The 18,858-nt window shown below is 65.9% G+C and overlaps 1 protein-coding gene across 1 annotated transcript in view; it reads left to right on the top strand.

The window, feature by feature from the left end:
• Nucleotides 1-18,715, top strand: part of EMIHUDRAFT_444869 (hypothetical protein) — a 22,654-nt gene extending 3,939 nt beyond the window's left edge. The window contains exon 6 of the mRNA XM_005772009.1: nt 18,698-18,715. The gene's annotated coding sequence lies outside the window, so the exon portion shown is untranslated. The remainder of the gene's footprint in view (nt 1-18,697) is intronic.
• The last annotated feature ends 143 nt before the right edge of the window (nt 18,716-18,858 follow it).

Genomic DNA, 18,858 nt, shown 5'->3' on the forward strand with positions numbered 1-18,858 from the left:
ATCTCTCCCTCCGCTCTCTCCCTCCCTCTATCTCTCTCTCTCTCTCTGTGTGTGTGTGTGTGTGTGTGTGTGTGTGTGTGTGTGTGTGTGTGCGCGTGTGTGTGTGTGGCCTGTCTCTCTCTGTCTCTCTGTCTCTCTCTCTCCCCCCTCTCGGCTCGGGGCTTGCCTGAGTCACCCTCCCTCCCCGCCCCTCTCCCCTCGGCCAGGGCCTCCTGCTCGTCGCGCAGTCGCTCCTCGAGGCGACGCCGCTGCGCCACCTCGCCTCTCGCGCGCCCCTGCCGCTCGGTGCGTGGGCATCAAGCACACCGTGAGGAGGAGGGGGGGGGGGTGAGGGCAGGAGAAGGGGGGGTGAGGGCAGGAGAAGGGGGGGTGAGGGGCACCACCAGCCTTGCTCCTGACGGACGCCACGGCGGCCGGTCCACACGCACGCCACGCGTGCACCGCCCCTCCGCCACACAACCACACAACTCCCACCCGTGTCGTAACACGTGCACCACACGTTCCGCCGCACTCCCACGACGCGTCCGCGGCTCTCGAGCACAGGCGTCGCCTTCAACATCACCGCCCTCTCTCTCGTCCCCGACTACTTCATCTGCAACTGGATCGACCTGCCGACGCCGCTCTTCGGCGCCGTCGCGCGCCTCGTGCCCCGCATCATGTGGGCGGCGTAGCGGCAGCGCACAGCGGGGAGCTCCCACACACACTCAGGCTCACAGCACAAGAGCACATGGAGACAGCATGGACCATGATTGGAGGTGAGGTACGTCAACGTCGTATGAGTCGTAGAGTAGACGCACAGCAGTACAGACTACGAACAGTACGTCGCGTTGGTTTAGGCCACCGCCACCCGGCCCGTTTTTGAGTTTTGAATTCTTTTTCTCGCGGTACACTCGGTGCACAGATTGAATTCTCGCTACAGATTGATACGCACAGCAGTACAGATTGGATGAGACGGCGCAGATTCGAGATGGTCATTGAATTCTTTTTCTCGCGATAGAACATATGTCCACCCTCCCGCCGCGCCGCTCGCCGCTTTCAATACCGTAGCTTTCAATACCGCTTTCAATAGACAACACAAAAGAACGGCAAAAAAGAAAGAAAACAGACAACCAAGGGAGGTGGATGGGAGGACGGCACGCCGCCACCACACAGGGATTTTAAGGAGAGGTGTGTGGTGCGCTAGCCGTCGCCCACCCTAGGGAGTCTGCCTCTTCCTATCTCTCTTCGCAGTCTCTCGCCGCTTCTCGCTGCAACCTTCATGCCACCTCGCGGTCGTCCCACTCTCGTCGTCCTCTCCCTTGTCATTTCCTCCTTCCTCTGTCGCGTCGTTCTCTTCTGCCTGCCTCGTCCTGTGACGCCGCCGCCTGCCGGTCCCTTGTTCTCGCGGCTTCTTTCGCCTTTCGGCGCAACTCTTAAGAACGGCAAACGCTTCCATTCTTTTCCTCGCGTTAGGCAAAAAACTAAATTCTTTTTCTCGCGATAACACACACCCTGCCAGCCACGCCGCCGCCCGCCCGCCTCCTCGACCTCCCCACGGACCTCCTCGTCCGCGCCCTCTCTCGCTGCGACCCCGCCGACATCGCTCGCGTCGCGGCCGTCTCGCTGCTCTTCCACGCCTCGCTTGCGGTGGAGGGCATCCGCTTGTGGGCGCAAGAGCGCGGCTTCGAGCTGCCGGCGCAGCCAGAGGACGAGAGCTGCGCCGTGCGGTGGCTGTGCTTTTTTGCGCTGCTGCGCAAGTCCAATCCGCCGGCGAGGGCAGCGGCAGGCAAACGGCACAGCATCTTCATCGACGGCGAGGGGCGGCTCTCGTCGTGCGGCTCAGCGCCGCCCTTCAGCCCATCGGTACTCGGCCACGGTGAGGGCGTGACGCGGCTCAACACGCCGACCCGCCTCCCGTCGATGCTGGGAGAGCGCGTCGTGAGCGTGTCTGCTGGAGCCGCCCACAGCCTCGCCCTCGCCGCCGACGGCGTCTGGAGCTGGGGCGGTGGAGCCGGTGGCAAGCTGGGCCACGGCGACCTGGAGGACCAGCTGCTGCCAAAGAAGATCGAGGCCTTGGCTGGCTGGCGCGTCCTCGCTGTCTCGGCTGGACTTGTGCACAACCTCGCCCTCACCGCCGATGGCGCCGTCTGGAGCTGGGGCGGTGGAAGCTTTGGCCAGTTGGGCCACGGCGACCAGCAGAACGAGCCGCTGCCCAAGAAGATCGAGGCCTTTACTGACCAGCGCGTCGTCGCCCCAGCAGCACCACCTGCTGCCCAAGAAGGTCGAGGCCTTTGCAGGTCGGTGCGTCGTCGCTGTGTCGGCTGGAGCATTCCACAGCCTCGCCATCACCGCTGGTGGCGCCGTCTGGAGCTGGGGCGAGGGAGGCTTTGGCCGCTTGGGCCACGGCGACGGGCAGAACCAGCTGCTGCCCAAGAAGGTCGAGGCCTTCGCTGGCCAACGCGTCCTCACCGTGTCGGCTGGAGGAAACCACAGCTTCGCCATCACCACCGACGGCGCCGTCTGGAGCTGGGGCTGGGGATACCAAGGCCAATTGGGCCACGGCGACCAGCAGTGGCAGCTGCTGCCAAAGAAGGTCGAGGCCTTTGCTGCCCGGCGCGTCATCGCTGTGTCCACTGGAGACCATAGCATTGCCATCACCGCCGATGGCGCCGTCTTTACCTGGGGCCAGGCCCGCGCCGCCCGCCACGGCTGCCTAGGCCACGGAGAGGACATGTCGAACCAGCTGCTGCCCAAGGAGGTCGAGGCATGGGCGCTGGGGCAGTGAGCGAAGGGCGAAAGGTGCTAGGAAAGGTGGGGGGTATATCTTCTAGAAAGATCTAGAAAGGTGCATCTGACGTCGTGGAATGAAGTGCGCGCTCGCACGAAGCCCGTTCTAAAGGCCCTCCCAGGAGCATCCACGCACTTCTCTTGCAAGTTCGTGAAGTCAGAACAAGAAGGCTATCTGAGGTTCACAGGGTCCCCCTTTATTAGTTATACTCTAAACTGGTTAACGCGTTAACCACACCTGGCCCAAGAGCCAGTCCCTCTCAAAATATGCCATGCTAACTGAATGCTGAGCAGATTCTGAATGGCTTTGAATGCCTTCTTCTCCAGAATGACCCTTTTGACCTGCCTGTGTGATCCAATCAGCACCATTGAGGTCAGCCAGAGCACCATGAGAAATCTTCCGCAGCCCGTCGAGCTTGCGGATCTGCCTCTGTTTGGTCTTAGCCAGCCTTGCGAAAACCTCCCGTTCCTCGTCCCAGGCGGCATAATAAATAAAACGGGCACGCCAAACGAGGGGTGGGAGAAGGACAGGGTCCCCACCTGCACGAGCAGGATCTTGTAGGACGATCAGGGACACAGGGGAACGGGAGCGGGGAGCGCATCGCGACACGGAGGGGGGCTGGGTAGGGTTCACCCACACGACAGGGTCCCAGGGATTCCTCTCTCGTATAGGACAGGTTGCACCCGGCGGCACGGGGGCAGGCGCGGGCCTCCTACTGGTTGCGCTCTCCTAGTTCTCCTGCTCCTGACAAGGGACAGCGACGGGCTCGCAGCACGGTGGACTCCCTATTCCACTGGCGATCTCTCTCGACTAGCGACCTTCCTCCGGCTTCTCACCAGCAGTCTCTCACTACCACGGGCACACTGACAGAGGCGGCCAAAAGGCTCACGTGGGTGGCAGGGCGGTGATAGGAGTCTCCCACTCTGTGGGCTTCGCTAGAGGTGCGGCCCCTGCGCGTGTCCTCGCCCTTGCGTCTTGAAGGGGAAGGGGAAGGGGCTGTGTGTGTGTGTGTGTGTGTGTGTGTGTGTGTGTGTGTGTGTGTGTGTGTGTGTGTGTGTGTGTGTGTGTGTGTGTGTGTGTGTGTGTGTGTGTGTGTGTGTGTGTGTGTGTGTGTGTGTGTGTGCCTGCGGGCGCTGTGCGAGCCGCCCTGAACGACCACAATGTTGAGCGCGCTCGAGCACCGAAGCACCGCGAGCGCCGGCGAGCACCACCGCCCCGCGCCTTGGCGTGGGTCGGTAGTACACGATGCGGCGCCCAGCATGCTCTATCATGCGTCGCACCCGCAGTGGCCGAGCCGACCGCCGCTCGAACTGGCGCCGAGTGGCTCCCAGATCGAGCGCGGCAGGCTCAGTCGCACCGTCGCGGGGCGAACGCGAACCGAGCCGTCGCCGTTCGCCGCAGCCGCCAGCCGCCAGCCGTCAGCCGTACAGCCGTACAGCCGTCAGCCGTCAGCTCGCAGTCGCCGTCGCTGCCGCCGCCGCAGCAGCAGTGAGCGAGCTCCTGCGTCGTGTTGCCGACGCAGTGTGGACGCGCGCCGCCCAGCGGCGAGCGAGCGTGCTCGGAGTTGGGTCGGCGCGCGCGCGGGCGGACGGCGCCTGTAAACAGACAGCCTGCACCGCCCACTCGTTCAAAATCCCGAGACATCCCAGGCGGCCTCCTGCTCCATTGCCTCCTGCGGCCAATTTGGGCACCGTCTCACCGGCCTCGACGGGAACCTGCTTCTGCTTCTTGCGCTTGGGCATACCAACAGCTCCCGTCTTGATGCGCCCCATCGTACACAAGCACTGTGCGCACAACAAGCCAAAGACGAACGTCAGCGCATCGTAGCCGAGTACAGTCTCGAGCAGCATGCCGCGCGGGTGAGATGGCCGGAGCAGCAGCTACCGCACCGTCTCAACTCCCACCCAGTGGCGTGCACCAAGCAGCTCGCAAAGGCCGCCAACGGTAGCAGGAAGCCCTCTTTTGCTGCGCGCTTTTTCCGATCTTATTTAACAGGACCCTAGCTAGGACCCCCTACCGGGGCGCGGGGGGAAGGCGGGTCGGGTGCTTGCGGGTGCGAGTGCATATGTTGTGCTGTGCTGTGTGTTAGGCTCATGAGACAACGATTTTCCCGCAAAAGGTGGCTCAGTGGGAAAATCGTTGTCTCATGAGCCTAACACTGTGCTGTGCTGGCTGCGGCGTGCCTTGGTGTGCCGTGTGACGTGCCTTGCTGTGCCGTGACGTCGCCTAGCTGTGCAATCATCATTCTTTCTGTCGACTGTCCGGGGGAAGGGAGGGTGGGGGGGCATGCATGTGCGTGTGCGTGTGCGTGTGCGTGTGCGTGTGCCGTGCTGTGCTGCGCTGTGCTGCGCTGTGCTGCGCAGGCAGTGACGTACCGTGCCATTAAATCTGTGCATTTAAGTCTGTCAACGGGTCGGGTGCCCAACTTAAGTCTGTAAGAACGGGTGGTCCAGACGGACTCAGGGCCGGTGCTTTGACGCAGTATATTGTACTTCGAGGTAGTATGAATTCAGAACGGCCCCCCGAGAGCGCCTCTTCGACGCCCACGGGTCCCGGGAGGTCGGAGGGGTTGCGAGAGGGCCCCGGCTATTTTTTGTTTGAATCCCGGAGGCCGTTAGAACATGAATTGACGTTCCACGTGCCCGTCCCCAGCAAGGACAACATGCTAGCCCAGCAGGCCGCTCCCACCGCCGCCCGCGGCGGAGGCAAGGCGGCAAAGGGTGGCAAGGGCGGCGGCAAGGGCGCTGGCAAGGGTGGTGGCCGTGTGGCGCACCAGACCCGCTTTGCGCCGCCGCCCTCAACGCCCGATACTCGGTTGAGCCGGCGGAGCGACGGCGGCAGAGTTGCGGCCGCCGGCGACCTCACACGGCGTCGAGCGCCGTAGAGACGGCCCCGAGAGCCGCCGCCAGGTGTGCCACGACCGCGGTCGCGAGGCTCGTGGCGATAGATGCGCCAGACCCGCTTGCGCCGCCGCCCTCAACGCCCGATACTCGGTCAGAGCCGGCGGAGCGACGGCGGCGGAGTTGCGGCCGCCGGCGACCTCACACGGCGTCGAGCGCCGTAGAGACGGCCTCGAGAGCCGCCGCCAGGTGTGCCACGACCGCGGTCGCGAGGCTCGTGGCGATAGATGCGCCAGACCCGCTTGCGCCGCCGCCCTCAACGCCCGATACTCGGTCAGAGCCGGCGGAGCGACGGCGGCGGAGTTGCGGCCGCCGGCGACCTTCCCCTCGACCACGCCGCCGACCCGTCGACAAGCACACGCGGACTGCCATCGAGAAGAAGGAGAAGGATGGCGGCGCATCCGGAGCCCGCGGGCGCAGCGGGCGCGGGTCCGGGCGCGGGCGGGCGCGCGGGAACCCCGCCAGCGGAGGCGACAATGCCTTCTGGGAGGCGGCTCTGCAGGCGGCGCGCGGCGCGCCCCTCGCCGGTCTCCCGCACGCTCCTGAGGGCCGAGAGGGCCGAGAGGCGGGGTCGGTGACCCGGGGGCATGGGCGGTGCGGCCCGCGCCGCGCGCGGGCGCGTGGCAGCCCGTGAGGGCCGAGATCGGGTCCGTACTTCGACGTAGTATGGGCCCCCGGGGGCCCTCTACAGCAGCGGCGAAGTGAGCGTGTTTGTGGTGTTGGTGTGGCGTCTGAGCTTGGATCTGTGACTAAAGCCGGTTACCACTGATGGATCCCCACCCGAATAACACACAGTGAGCGCCCCAGGGCTTCACTACGCCCTCCGCGCGAAATCGCTAGTGGTGCTTTGTGGTAGTATATTGTACTTTTGAGTAGTATGGGTACGGTTCCCGAGACCGCAGAGACCAGCGTCAAAATTTTGGCTCGCCAACAAGCCTTGCGGCGCCTCCACACCTTTACCCACTATTTATAAACCCAAAAATTGAGGCTCTTAGGTGGTGAAGCTTCCCGACATTACCATACATTAGGAGGCCTACAATCGCACTGTACTTCTTCCTGCGTTGTGAGGATAAAATTCTTCCTGGGTTGCATCCGCGCTTCGCGCCCGTCCGCCTCGACAGCGCTCACATGCAGGCGTTCGAGCTAGTCGTCCCGAACGGCGTCGTTGCGGGGCAGACCATTCAAGCCGTCACCCCGAACGGCCCAGTGCAGGTCGCTGTCCCTGCCGGTTTGGCCGCTGGCGACAGGTTTCAGGTCCAGCTGCCGCCGAGTGACGAAGCGGCCAAGGCGGCGGCGAGCGCCCTCTCGCAGCTGGGCAACCTGGGCCGCAGCGTCACCTTCGGTCTGAGCAGCAGCAGCATCTCCGGGGCAGACGGCTTGATCGACCAGAGCGTCGCTGGCGAGATGCCCGTCACCTCTGGCGAGCCCGGCATCGCCGCGGGCCCGGATGTGATGAAGCTCCGCTTCCAGTCTTCCAAGCGCGGCAGGCACCTGCACGCAGAGCTTGTCACACCCGACGGCACCAGGATCGCCGTCCTGGACATGGGCGAGGTCCCAAAGTCGACGCCAGGAGCTCTCTTCGGCTCCGCCATCGGCGGCTACTCCACCGCGTTCCAGCCACCGCCTCCCGTCCAGCTGAGCGTCCTCGGCCAGGCGTACGGGACCTACACCTGCACGAGCCTCATGAACTGCGGGGTCCAGGCTGGCGCGCGGTGGCAACGCAGAGACGGCACCGGCGGCGCGATGATCGCAGAGCCTGAGAGAGTCGGCTGCTGCACCACGGCGCCTCAGTCCATCTCTCGCAAGAAGAGTGCGCTCGGCAAGAAGGAGGTGCCGTTCACTGCGACGTTTGATGCCGAGAAGGGCCACCCGGCCGAGACTACGATGGTCCACGCCGTGACCGACAGCAGCGCAGGCAAGGTGCCGCAGTTCATCGCGACCAACGTGCGGCAGGTGGTGGTCGAGCTTGACAAGATCACCGACCCGCACAAGAAGCTCGATTGCATCTTGATTGGCGCCACACTCGCGGCGCTGAACGTCACGACGGGCATTCCCTCCAGCGGCGGCGGCGGCTGACTGAACGGGCGCGCAAGTCATGTTACCGACTGAGCAGCGCACGAGAGCTATTAGGGCCGCCAACTCGTACTTTGCACGTCCATAATACCTTTGTGGATCCACTCGCTTGCTTTTTTTTCGCTCCAGTGGATCTATCGTGTTATCATTTGCTGCTATTGGAAAACTCCGTCTGTTTCGGGCGGCGGGGTGCCGATGGCATACGTAGAGGAGGCGGCGCGCCGTAGGCGGCGGGGAGGCAACGGGAGCCGACGGCAGAGGAGGCGGCGCGCTTGGTAGTGGCGACGCATCGCCAGCAGTCTTTTATCGGCTGGCCGACGAGTCTGCTTTTGAGGAGAAGGTTCGGCTGCACGCATCGGGGCGGCGATGTGAGGCGGCCGGGCGGGCCGCATAGCAGAGGAGCGTTGGCGTCTTGCCCGGCTCGTGCCACGCAATCCCACCCAGAAATTTCAGTCGACCCTTACCGGCAAGGAACCAAACCCCGGGCAGCCGCCTCAAGCCTCGAAGGTTGCCTCCCCGAACTCCTGTAGCCCCATGCCCGCTCTCGCGATGTTGCTCGCCTGGGCTTCGAGCGAGGGCGAGGTCTGCCGGCGCGGCCAGCACGGACCGCGGTGCGCGGGCGACGCCGATTGCGCCGGCGTCGAGTATTGTGTCCGTTGCGCACGGTCGGGCTTTTGCACGGACGTGCCTCTCCCCGGAGGAGGGACGCCGCGTCGCGATGGCAAGATGGACTGTGGCGAGGGCGTGCCGCTCTGCGGCGTCCTCACCCTCGAGACTGGCTACGGCGGCGGCTACTACCACCATGCGCATCCGTCTGTCCACGGGCTGTGGCCGCAGGTGGGCGAGTACGGCTCGTCGGCCTGCATCCCTCCGCGCGTGTCGGCCGCGTCGCCGACGCGCCTCTACCCGTGCTACGCAGCGCCCGCCGCCGAGCGGGCCCACCAGGCGCCGGCTTTGTAGATATGCTGATCGCCGTGCCGCTCTCGCCGCTCTCGCCGCGCTCGCACTCCCGCCCGCGGTAGCACACCACACATGCTCCGGCCGAACGCGTGGTCCGCCCTCCCTCCCTCCCCTCCCGCCCCCGCCTCAGCTCGAGTTCGAGCAGCACGAGTGGTCGAAGCACGGCACTTGCGCCGGCGCCGCGGACGCGGACGACTTCTTCGCCCAAGTCTGCAGCCAAGACCCACAGAACCCCAATCGCTCTGAGAGGACGGGGTGTGATGTAAGAGGCGGCAGGCTGGATGTGGCGTGCGGTGCGAGTCTGCCTCAGGAGTCCCACAGACCCCCTCGCAAAAGTCTGGCAGCCAGTCCACCCACAGAACCGCGTTCGCTCGAGTCTGCCAGTAGTCCAACAGACCCCGTTCTCTGCCTGCCGGGTAGACCTGTTCGCAAACAGCCAGTAGCCCGTCCGCACCCAGCCCTTCCCCTCGCAGGTCTGCAACCTCTCCTCCGCACCGCTCGCCCTGCTGTCGGCGGAGCGCCAGAAGGGCGGCTCCCTAGCAGACATGACCGCCGCGCTCAAGCAGGCGGGCCACACTGTCACCCTAGCCCTACCCGGACCCCAGACCCTACCCCAAGCCCTGCCCCTGGAGACCCTGACCTCTATCCCCACCCCTGCCTCGGAGCCAAACCGGAAGTCGCCCCCACCATCGCCCCCACCATCGCCCCCACCATCGCCACCGCCTCCCCCCTCGCCTCCGCCGCCCCCGCCTCCGCCTCCCTCGCCGCCGCCTCCGTCCCCTCCGCCCTCCCCGCCGCCCTCACCCCCTCCACCACCGGCCGTACCCCCCGGCCCTAGGCGGGCTACCCGCTGCGCACTGTCGACCCGCCTCACTCGCAGCTAGAGCTCTCCGCCTGCGCCTCACGACGACGGCCGGTGCGGGCTCCCCGAGGGGACGCCGTTCACGGCCCCCCGGCTGTAAAAAGGCCCCTCGGACAACGGGGGGGGGAGCCTCCCCCCTGTTTCAATGCGAAAAAGGGAAATTAAAGGGGGTCCCCGGGGGTCCCCCCCCCCCCCCCCCCCCCCGCAAGCAGCCACGTACCGCTTGCCCCAGCACACGCGGAGGGGAATGGTACCCCTCTGCTCGGAGAGGGTACCTATGAGAGGGTCCCCTGCCCGCGAGCTCTTGCACCCGTCGCGACTCCCACACTTGCAGAACTCACCGCCTCCCCGCTGCTAGACCGCATCTAGACCGCACCGCTGCTCTCACCTCCCCCGGTTGATTCCCCCGGTTGATTCCCCCAGGCTCGCGCCCGTCGACGCCTTCCCCTCACTCTGCCGGGGGAAGCGGCCGCCGACGCCGCCCGCCGCTTGCCGGCGTGGCGAGCAAGATGCCAAGCCTACCACGAATCACACGTCCCGCATGTGCATGTCGCCCTGGCGCCCCCGACGTGACCACCCAAAGCCTCAAAACCCCCACCATTCATGCGGTCGACGCTGCATGCAAACGGCCAACACACACACACACACACACACACACACACACACACACACACACACACACACCGCTCACCCACGCGCACCGGGCCTTGCACTGTTAATGCCGTGGGGCTCCTGTCGTCTAGAAGAGGAGTCGCGAGGGACTAGCCTGGCCCTTGCCCCGCCACCTCGTGCGTGGAGAAGTGTACCTTACCCTCCCTTACCTTAGGCATGGCGAGCACGGCCCTGCGTGCGAGAGCGACGTGGACTGCGCGCACGTCACTGGCTGCGTCCGCTGCGCGCAGTCGGGCTTCTGCACAGACGTGCCGCTGCCGGCTGCCGAGTGAGTGCCTTGAGGAGGGGGCGGGTTTGGCGGGGTTTGGGCACTTTGGGGTTTGCGATTCGGATAATTTCCTCGCAGCGACGCGGCGCGGCCAACAGCCAAGCTCGGAAGAGACTGTGTGTGTAGCCAACAACTCTATACGGCGAACTGTCAGTTGTAACTGTGCGGAGTCAGTTTGAGCCCCCGGTACTGGTGCGCGCCGTACACTAGAGACTAGTCACTCCTCTCGTACCCCACACCTGTGGCTGTGCGTGTGTGCGACCTGGCCAAAACTCTGGGGGGAGGCGGGGGCCCCCGGAGGCACCGTGCGCCGCGCCGCAGTGCGGAAACGGGGCCCCGGCTCTACTAGTGTCTCTACTAGCACCGACTTCCCGAATGATTACGGTTGATTAGAGGGCAGATTTGGAGAGGTCTCGAGGTGTACATACAGATAGACCCTCCAACCATCAGAAAACTCCGACCTGATTGGTCGTACTGACCGCCGACAGATCACTCCAGACAGCAGACAGGCCGACGTCTGCACGCGGCCGGCCGGGCGAGAGGCTTGACACGATCCGACCCTGCGACCCTGACGCTGCTGCTCTAGCTATCAGACATGCACTACTGACTGCTGCCACAATGTGCGACCGGTGCTGACCCACTTGGCGGCCTTCCCGGTCAGTGGTGAGGCGCAGTTCAGAGCTGTCGATGGCGCGATGCCGGCATGCCGCACTGGTCCCACATTGGTGACACGAGACCACCACGTTTGCCGGTCCAAGAGAGAGGCACCGGCGCTGTCGTGAGAAGGTGCATGGTCCCTCTTGACTGCCCATGCGCGCGAGGCTGTGTAGCCATAGCCTCGAGAGTGCCAGCAGCCAATCCGAGGCAGTTTGTGACGCGCATTGCGTCAGAAGCGTGCACGCGCTGGAAGGACACCTTCCTACTGGCCGTACGATCAGGTCGTCACTGAATGCCAAAGACTAAGGCCGCGAGCTATGCAGGCGGTCAGTTGAGCAGCATGGCACGGTCAGCAGCGCCGACAGGCTGTCGCAAGGCGTGATAGCATGGTCATCGCGCAATACGCGAAATTCTCATGAAAACAAGTAGAAAATCATAATAAAAAAATCGCAAAAAAATCGGCGCCTGCGGCGGGCCATGGGACCCCATCTCCCCCCCGCATGGGTACCCGCTAGGGGCCCCGCCTCCCCCCAGAGGGCCAAAAAAAATAGAAGAACAAGGACAGCGAAAGCCGAAAGGGCAAACGGAGGCGGGAAGGGGGATGGGAGGACGGCACGCACGGGCACGCCGCTGTCTGTGTGTGACTGGATACAGGATAGAGCTCAACCCGCGCGCGCGCGCGCGGTGCGCGGAATCACAGTTAATTTAAGTCAAGCGCCGAGCCATTTGTCGATGCCATTTGTATCCGGGCCAGTCTGCTGTGGGAGGGGCGTGGTAAAGAAAGAAAGAAAACAGACAACCCAAGGGAGGGATGGGAGGACGGCACGCGTGGTTCGTAGTAATTCGTACTGCGACCAAATTCTTCTTTCTGGCCAAAGATGCGGCGTAAAAACGAGGGGAGCTTATGAGCGGCGCGTTGCGCCCAGCCCAGCTCGCAAAGCTAGCCGAGGGGAACCTAGGCTCGCTGCGCGCCCTCCTCTCCGGGCTGCGGACGCGCGGCACGTCGCTCGCGGCCCAGCTCGACGCGCGGCTCGACACCGAGAAGCAGGACACGCTGCTGACCTGGGCCGCTCGTCACGGGCAAGCCGAGGCGGTGCGGCTGCTGCTCGAAGGCGGCGCGAGCGTGGGGGCGGCGAATGGCGGCGGCGGCTCGGCGCTGTTCATCGCGTGCCAGAAGGGCCACCTCGAGTGCGCACGGCTGCTCCTCGGCGCCAGCGCGGCGCTAAACCAAGCCGAGGAGAATGGCGTCACGCCGCTGTTTATCGCAAGCCAGGAGGGCCAGCTCGATTGCGCCCGGCTGCTTCTTGAGGCCAGCGCGGCAGTCGACCAAGCCCGCAACAACGGCGCCACGCCACTGTTCGCCGCGTGCTACAATGGCCACCTCAAAATTGTCCAGCTGCTTTGCAAAGCCAGAGCGGCGGTCAATCAAGCAATGATCGATGGCCGCACGCCGCTGCTATTCGCGTGTCACGAGGGCCACCTCGAGGTCGCCCGGCTGCTCCTCGAGACCAGCGCGGCAGTCAACCAAGCAGACACCCGAGGCTTCTCGCCGCTGTTCGTCGCGTGCCAGCAGGGCCAGCTTGAGTGCGTCCGGCTTCTCCTCGAGGCTTGCGCGGCAGTCAACCAAGCCAACGAGAATGGCGCCACGCCGCTGTACGGTGCGTGCCATGAGGGCCACTTCGAGTGCGCACGGCTGCTTCTCGAGGCTGGCGCGGCGGTCAACCAAGCCAAGGTCGCCAAGGTCAACGGCGCCACGCCGCTGTTCATCGCGTGCCAGAGGGGCCATATCGAGGTTGTCCGGCTGCTCCTCAGCGCCAGCGCGGCGGTCAACCAAGCCAGGGTCGACGGCTGGACGCCACTGCTCGTCGCGTGCGAGAAGGGCCAGCTCGAGTGCGCCCGGCTGCTCCTCAGCGCCAGCGCGGCGGTCAACCACGCCAGGGACACCGGCGCCACGCCGCTCTGCATCGCGTGCCAGCAGGGCAAGCTCGAGATCGCCCGGCTGCTCCTCGAGGCTGGCGCGGCGGTCAATCGTGCCAAGGAGGGCGGTCCCACGCCGCTGGTCAAGGCGTGCGAGAAGGGCTACCTCGAGATCGCCCGGCTGCTCCGCGATGCTGGCGCGGCGGTCAACCAAGCTGCTGACGGAGGCTTCTCGCCGCTGTACGTTGCGTGCGAGAAGGGCCACTTCGAGATCGCCCGGCTGCTCCTCGAGGCTGGCGCGGCGATCGACCAAGTCAAAGATAGCGGCTGGACGCCGCTAATCGTTGCGTGCGAGAAGGGCTACCTCGAAATCGTTCGGCTGCTCCTCGAGACTGGCGCAGCGGTCGGCCAAGCCATGGGTGGCGGCGCCACGCCGCTGCTTATTGCGTGCCAGCAGGGACATCTCGAGTGCGTCCGGCTGCTTCTCGAGGCTGGCGCGGTAGTCGACCAAGCTGCTGATGGCGGCTTCACGCCGCTGTTTGTCGCGTGCAAAAGGGGCCACGCCGAGATCGTCAGGCTGCTTCTCGCTGCTGGCGCAGCGGTCAACCAAGCCACAGGCACTGGCTTCACGCCGCTGCACATCGCGTGCGATCAGGGCCACCCCGCTGTCGTGCTCTGCCTGCTGCAAGCGGGCGCTGACGTAACGAGGCGCGCCTCGGACGGCTATACGGCGCTGCAGATTGCCAAGGAGGAGGGCCACACCGAGTGCGAGCGCGCCCTTGAGGCGGCGGCGAGGGAGGCGGAGGCGGAGGCGGAGGCGGCGCGGCACGCCAACGAGCTGCTGGCGGAGGTCGAGGCGGAGAAGCGCGCCAAGGGCAAGAAGGGCAAGAAGAAGAAGAAGAAGGGCGCCGGGGCGTGCGCGGCTGGGCCGTCGCAGGAGGCAGAGGCGCCGGCGGAGGGTACCGAGGCGCCGTCAGAGGCAGCTGCAGCCGAGGCGGCGAAGAAGGCAGAGGAGGAGAGGGCGCTGAGGCTTCTCGTAAAGTGTCACGAGGAGAGGATCCGGCTCGGCATCACGCCGGAGAGCCAGGCGGCGGCGTCGGCTGAGATGGCCGAGGCATTGCGCTTGGACGCTGCGGCGGACGAGGCGGAGGAGGAGGTCGAGGCGGAGGAGGAGGCGGAGGCGGCGGCCGAGGCGGTGCATGCAGCGGCGGAGGCGGCGCATGTGGAGGCCGGAGCAGCGCTGGAGGAGGCCAAGGCAGCGTTGGAGGAGGCCAGGGCGGCGTTGGAGGGGGCGGCGGCCGCTGCCAAAGCGAGGCGCGCGGCCACTGTCGCTGCCAGGGCCAAGGCGACCGCTGCCAGGATGGCGGCGGATGCGGCCCAGTGCTCATGAGAGTGCGAAGGCGGCCGCGGTGCGCGTGCACGAGGTGGTATGGAAGTTGCGCGTGCACGAGGTGGTATGGAAGTTCTCGTGTCGCTGTGGCACGCCACGAAGAGCAGACAGAGCACCAAAAAAGAAGAAAAGGACCTGGGGATCCCTAGCGTGACAGTCAATTGTGAGCGCGGGGCTGGCGTCTCTCCGCTCGTTTGTGTCGCCAAGCACCGCGGCTCCGCGTCTCGCGCGACCACAGCACGCGCTCGCCCACTGTGCCGCACAACACAAGATGGTGCTTCGCCACGTCGCCCTGGCCGCCGCCGCGGCCGTGCTCGCCACGCTTACCGCCGCCGCTGCGCCCGCCGGATCAGCAAGAGTGATCTACGGCGAAGACAACCGGCGTGACTGGTATCAGCTCGACGCTCAGCGCCCTGTCGACGCGATGGCGCTCCACCTGCTGGAGAATGCTATAATGGTGCAGACGACCCGCAGTGCGCTCGGCAGCCCAGACTCAAACGGCGTTTTCCGAGTGCTCGAGTCTTGGCCTGAGAGTTGGCGATTCGGACCGCAGTACAACATGTGCCCAGGCCAGCGCTTCGTGCAGCAGCCGACGCTCGGACACTGCTCGGCCACACTGGTTGGGCCTGCTCAGGTCATTACAGCTGGCCACTGTGTCAAACGGCAAAGTCACACGGCGAGCTGCTCAGACGACGCATACGTCTTCAAGTACTATGTCACTGGCAGCGACGACGACGGCGACCCAATATTTCCGCCCATCACTGTCAGTGACGTCTTCTACTGTGCCTCGTACGTGACCGAGTACGGCGAAAGCGGTGGAGCAGACATCGCGCTCATCCAGCTGGATCGCCCCGTCGTCGGACGAGCGCCCGCCCCCTATCACGCCTCTCCGGTGCCGGCCGTGCCGGGCCAGAGCCTGATGATGATTGGCTTCCCTTCGGGGCTGCCTGCCAAGATGGATGACGGCGGGAGGGTCATTCAGAGCGGGCCCTCCACCTTTGTTGCGTCGACCGACGCGTTTGGCGGCAACTCGGGGTCGGGCGTCTTTGACATCGAAACCGGCATCATGGTCGGTGTGCTGGTCAACGGCGCGACCGACTATGTTGCCAGCGGCGGCTGCAACGTCGTGAATGAGCTCCTGGACTCGCAGGGTGGAGAGGGCATCACGTACGTCGACCGCGCCGTTCAGACGTGCCGCAGCCTCGAGGACGGCATCTGCGACGACGGCGGGCCAGGGGCGGACTCGGGGGCCTGCGACTCCTGCGGCGCAGACATCGCGGACTGCGGCCGTTCGGCGTTCTCTCGTGACTGCAACCCAGCGCGACGGAACTCCTACGTGCTGCTCACGGATGGCCGCTGCGACGACGTGCCCGGGCGAGAGCGCGTCGGAAGCGAGGCAGAGTGCAGCCAGGCCGCCCTGGAGCTTGGGTCGCTCTGGAGCAGCGAGTTGTACGCGAGCGTGACGCCAGAGTTTCACTCGGGGACCTCATCGAACCCGCCCGGCTGCTGGTTCGACGCTGGTGTCGATCGCCTCTACTTCAGCCCCGGCTCGCAGACCGGCGAGTGCTCTGCCGTCGCCACGTGCCTTTGTAGCACCGTGCTGCCGTCGCCGCCGCCCTCTCCCGGCCCGCACCCGCCAGACAAGGCGCCGACGCCGCCGCCGACGCCGCCGCCGACGCCGCCGCCGTACCCGCCTGGCCGCGCTCCAGCGCCGCCGCCGCCGACGCCGCCGCACACGCCGCCGCCGCACCCACCGCCGCACCCGCCTAGCGCACCCCCGGCTATCCTCGACGGAGGCGATGACGGCGCCTCCTTCGTGGCAATCTCCATTGCCGTCGGAGCGTCTGCCGCCGCCGTCGCTTGCCTTGCTGCTTGCGTCGCCTACCGGTGCTACACCAGCACCCTCAAGGTGGCTTCCCTTCATGGCCAAGGAAGCGGCAAGCCTCCGAAGGCTCAGCAGGCGCCCGGAACCACTGGCAATGTAGCGCAGAATTGTTGATGGTGATGCGCGCTCTAGCACGTGTGAGAGAAGAGACTCCTAGGAGAGAGAGAGTGACCTCCGGCTACACACTCTTTTACTTGCATGTTCATGAAACACGGCTCCTCGTCCGAGAGAGCGAGTACCAGAGACACGCCCTCTCTCCCCCTGCGCTCTACGCGGCTCACGGCCGGTATCGTCTATCGAGATAAGAGCGCTGGAGCGCTGCGAGCCATGTCACGGCACGCGAAGGAGCACAGAGAGGGGCTCGTCACTCAGGGGGGTCACCCCGACAGACAGGCTCCCAGGTCCTCTTGGTGATGACGCCCCGGCCGAGTTCCGCCCGCCTCCGGCTCCTCCGTCGCCCGAGCGCATCTCGCGCACTAAACCCGTGCGGGGCTGCACCGCGGCCACGATGGCCCGCGTTAGCGCTTCGCTGCGCCTCTTGGCTTGAGTCAGGCTTCGGGCCTGGCCTCACTTATAACCAGGGGAGTTTCTCCTTCTTGCCGATCGCACAAACGATGTCGTTCCTCGCACCGTGCCCGCCACGGCACAAGCTGGCCGAGATCGCGCACCGCCGCTGTGACCTGGCCAGGTCACCCCGCTTTGCGCTTCTCGCGCTCGGCGGCTTCGGCTTCCTGCTCGCCTCGCTCTGGCGCCGCGCGCTGCGTCGCCGAGGCCAGAGCGACCAGTCTCTGCCCGCCGCTCCTCCGGCACCGCCCGCCGTCCGCTCGGCGGAGAAGAGCCGTGTGGCGAGCTGCGCCTTTGCGGACGCCGTCGCTCGGCTCAGCATCGACACGTTCCGTGCGCTGTGCGAGCGCGCGCAGGTGCAGTACACGCAGACCTGCATGGCTGCCGTCGTGGCGCTCGACTCGCCGCCAGACGGGGGGACGCCACGGCTGACCGTGCTGTCGGTCGGCGCGGGGACCAAGTTTGCGCGCGCGGCGGCCGTCGCTGCCGACCGAGCCGGGACATCCGTCCGCGACTGCCATGCCGAGGTGCTCGCACGGCGTGGGCTGCAGCGAGCCCTGCAGGTGGCTCTTCTCCGCGCGGTCGGCGGCGGAGACAGCGGCGACGGCGGCAGTGGCGGCGGCGGCGGCGGCGGCGGCGGCGGCGGCAGTGGCTGCAGCGGAGGCGGAGACGGAGGCGGCGTTCGAGACAGAGGCGGAGGCGGTGACGGTGACGGTGACGGAGGCGGTGGCGGTGACGGCGACGGCGCGCAAGTCGCGGCGCTGCTGTCGCCTCCGGCGGAGGCTGGCGGCACGTGGTCGCTGCGTCCTGGCGTCAGCCTCCACCTGTACACCTCCTCCGCGCCGTGCGGCAACGCGTCCGTCCGCCGCTGGGCGAGGTGCGACGGATTAAGTGCGGAGTAGCTGCGGAGTAGCTGCTGCTCGCTACTAACGACTAGCTAACTGCTAATGAACTACTCATCAACTCCGCCGCTGGGCGAGGTGCGAGCCCGTGCTGGCCGAGGAGACCGCCGCACCGCTCGAGCCGCCGCCGCCGGCGCGACACGCGCCTCGCCGGAGCGGTACCCTACCAACCGCGGTACCCAAATCCAAGTAAAATGAAATAGGCGCGGCACGCGCCCCTGCACGCGCCCAAGCACGCCCGCGCCGAGGGCATGCTCTCGCTCTCGGTCAAGCGCGAGCCTGGCGCCGGAGAGGGCGGCGCCTGGCTAACTGCTGACCAACTGCTCATCCCGTTCCTCATTCACTACGCAAGGCGCGGGAGAGGGCGGCGCCTCGCACGGAGTCGGAGAGGGCAGCAGTGCGTCGCAGGCCGGTGGCGGCGGCGGAGGCGGGGCGCAGATCTGCGCATCAGGCACTGCGGCCGGGCCGCGGGCTGAGAAAGAAAACGGCGAGGGCGAAAAGGAGAGGTGGGAATAGGCGCGGCGCCAGGGCGGGTCCGCGGGCGCCCCACAAAGAAAGAAGTCCGGCGCCGCAAGCAAAGAGCCTCGGAACAGGCACGGCGCCGGTCGGGTCGGGTCTCGGCGTGATCCTCTCTTGCTCCGACAAGATCTGCCGTTGGAACCTGCTCGGCCTGCAGGCGCTATCTCCCTAGATCTCCCCAGATCTCCCCAGATCTCCGCATGACATGCAAGCGCTATCTCCCCATATCTCCCCATATCTCCACCTGACATGCAGGGCGCGCTGCTGGCGCACTTCTTCGGGCCGCTGTACCTGCGCAGTGTCGTCGTCGGGCGGAGGTACAGCCACTGACACACTCACACGCACGCACGCACGCACACACACACACACACACACACACACACACACACACACACACACACACACACACACACACACACACACACACACACACACCGCCCACACACACACACACACACACACACACACACACACACACGCACACACACACACACACACACACACACACACACACACACACAC

This window comes from Emiliania huxleyi, assembly GCF_000372725.1.
Source record: "Emiliania huxleyi CCMP1516 unplaced genomic scaffold EMIHUscaffold_369, whole genome shotgun sequence".
Classification (NCBI taxonomy): domain Eukaryota; phylum Haptophyta; order Isochrysidales; family Noelaerhabdaceae; genus Emiliania; species Emiliania huxleyi.